We start from the raw sequence: 3,116 nt of genomic DNA, 5'->3' as shown, positions 1-3,116 counted from the left end.
CCCAGCTATTCGGGAGGCTGAAGCACAATGATCTCTTGAACCTGAGAGGCAGAGGTTGCAGTGAGCCAAGATCATGCCACTGCACTCCAGCCTGGGCAACAGAGTGAGACTCTGTCTCAAAAAAAAAAAAAGGCTGGGTGTGGTGGCTCACGCCTGTAATCCCAGCACTTTGGGAGGCCGAGGCAGGTGGATCACTTGAGGTCAGGAGTTTGAGACCAGCCTGACCAACATGGTGACACCCCGTCTCTACTAAAAATACAAAATTAGCTGGGCGTGGTGGTGTGTGCCTGTGGTCCCAGCTACTTGGGAGGCTGAGGCAGAAGAATTACTTGAACCTGGGAGGCAGAGATTGCAGTGAGCTGAGATCGTGCTATTGCACTCCAGCCTGGGCAACAAGAGCAAAACTCCATTTCAAAAAAAAAAAAAAAAAAAATTAGCTGGGCGTAGTGGTGGGTGCCTGTGGTCCCAGCCACTTGGGTGGCTGAGGCAGGAGAATCGCTTGAACCTGGGAGGCAGAGGTTGCAGTGAGCCGAGATCAGGTCACTGCACTCCAGCCTGGGGGACAGAGCGAGACTCCATCTCAAAAAACAAACAAACAAAAAAAAGGAATAGAATGGAAAACACCAGCATTTTATGAATTTTGTGAATGTGTGCTTGTACTGGGGCACCACGTATTTCTTACTTTGGGATGTGATAATAAAAAATAGTTTGAAAGTCCATATTCTAGTGTAAATAAGTACCTCTAAGAAAACGAGTCAGGGAAGGTGTGCAGGCCCCCTGCGCTCCCGCCCCCACCCCCGCCCATCAGTCATTTTGCTTGAAACTTCTTTTCACCACCTGTATACCTGGGGAGCTTCTAGATGGCTTTCAACTCCTGGTGGAGCCAGGAGCTCAGTCCTTGAGGAATCAGCTCACTGGCAAAACAGGAGCCCAAGGCCTCCAAAGAGAAAAATTTAGCACCAGTTAATTTATTCAGTACTTTGCTGACAGATAATTAAAAAGCAAGCCAGGTCTGTGGTAGCATGGGCCTGTGGTCACAGCTACTCAGGAAGCTGAGCGGAGAGGATTGCTTGAGCCTGGGAGTTTGAGACTGGCCTGGGCAACATAATGAGACCCTGTCGGTTAAAGAAAAACAAGGCTAACATAACTTAGGCCTGTAGTGCCAGTGATTTAGGAGGTTGAGGTGAGAAGATCGCTTGAGGCCAGGAGTTTGAGACCAGCTTGGTCAACGTAATGAAACGCTGTCTCTACAAAAAATAAAAAATTAGCTGGGTGTGGTGGCGCGTACCTGTAATTCCAGCTACGGGGGAGGTTGAGGCAGGAGGATTGCTCGAGCACAGGTGTTAGAGGCTGCAGTGAGCTGTTTTCGTGCCACTACACTCCAAGCTGGGTGACAGAATGCGATCCTGTCTCTAAAAAAAACAAAAAAGAGAGAGCGAGAGAAACAATTCTCACAGGGATTTAATCTTAGCATTCCTGTAATTTTATGTCATTTCAAAGAAAAGCACCTTGGTCCCTTAAGAAATGAAGCCTCCTCCTTGCTGGGCGTGGTGGCTCACGCCTGTAATCCCAGCACTTTGGGAGGCCGAGGCGGGTGGATCACCTGAGGTCAGGAGTTCGAGACCAGCCTGACCAACATGGAGAAACCCCGTCTCTACTAAAAATACAAAAAAATTAGCCGGGTGTGGTGGCACATGCCTGTAATCCCAGCTACTCGGGAGGCTGAGGCAGGAGACTTGCTTGAACCCAGGAGGCGGAGGTTGCGGTGAGCCGAAATCGAGCCATTGCACTCCAGCCTGGGAAACAAAAGCGAAACTCTGTCTCAAAAAAAAAAAAAAAAAAAAAAAAAAAAGGAAATGAAGGCTCCTCAAGGTCTAATTTTTTGAAGACCTCGAGGTCTAATTCGGCCTTGCCTCACCTTTCCTGCCTCCTGAGTGAGTAATCATTCTCTTAGGTCTCTCAGCTGGAGTCTTGCCACCCTGTCTCTCTTTCCCTCTACCTTTTCATTTTCCTTTCCTTTCCTTTTTTTTTTTTTTGTTTGTTTTTTGTTTTTTTGAGATGGAGTTTTTCTCCCAGGCTGGAGTGCAGTGGCACAATCTCAGCTCACTGCAACCTCCACCTCCCAGGTTCAAGCGATTCTCCTACCTCAGCCTCCTGAGTAGTTGATATTACAGGACCACATCACCACACCCAGTTAATTTTTGTATTTTTAGTAGAGACGGAGTTTCGTCATGTTGGCCAGGCTGGTCTTGAACTCTTGGCCTCAGGTGATTCACCCCCCTCAGCCTCCCAAAGTGCTGCGATTACGTGCGTGAGCCACCGTGCCTGGCCAGGAGGGGCCCTTCTTAAGTCTTGTGATTCAGTTGTGACTTAATCATCCCTACAGGAAGCCTACGAAATCAAACCATTTAGCAAAATAGTTCACTTGAAGAAGGCTTGCATGGGAATCTAGGCATTAAAAGAATTAGCTCCTCGCCGGGCGCGGTGGCTCACGCCTGTAATCCCAGCACTTTGGGAGGCCGAGGCGGGCGGATCACGAGGTCAGGAGATCGAGACCATCCTGGCTAACACGGTGAAACCCCGTCTCTACTAAAAATACAAAAAATTAGCCGGGCGAGGTGGCAGGCGCCTGTGGTCCCAGCTACAAGGGAGGCTGAGGCAGGAGAATGGTGTGAACCCTGGGGGGCGGAGCCTGCAGTGAGCCGAGATCGCGCCACTGCACTCCAGCCTGGGTGAAAGAGCGAGACTCCGTCTCAGAAAAAAAAAAAAAAAGAATTAGCTCCTCCTTGGGCCAGGCGTGGTGGCTCACGCCTGTAATCCCAGCACTTTGGGAGGCTGAGGCAGAAAGATCACCTGAGGTTAGGAGTTCGAGAATAGCCTGGCTAACATGGTGAAACCCCATCGCTACAAAAATTAGCCAGGTGTGGTGGCACATGCCTGTAATCCCAGCTACTCAGGAGGCTAAGGCAGGAGAATCACTTGAACCCGGGAGGCGGAGGTTGCAGTGAGCTGAGATTGCACCACTGCGCTCCAGCCTGGGTGACAGAGCAAGACTGTCTCAAAAAAAAAAAAAAAAAAAAAATTAGCTCCTCCTCAAAAATATACCCACTTGGAGG

This window comes from Symphalangus syndactylus, chromosome 7 (assembly GCF_028878055.3).
Source record: "Symphalangus syndactylus isolate Jambi chromosome 7, NHGRI_mSymSyn1-v2.1_pri, whole genome shotgun sequence".
In the NCBI taxonomy this organism is placed as follows: Eukaryota; Metazoa; Chordata; class Mammalia; order Primates; family Hylobatidae; genus Symphalangus; species Symphalangus syndactylus.
The sequence above is the reverse complement of the archived record's forward strand: the minus strand, read 5'-3'. Positions refer to the sequence as shown.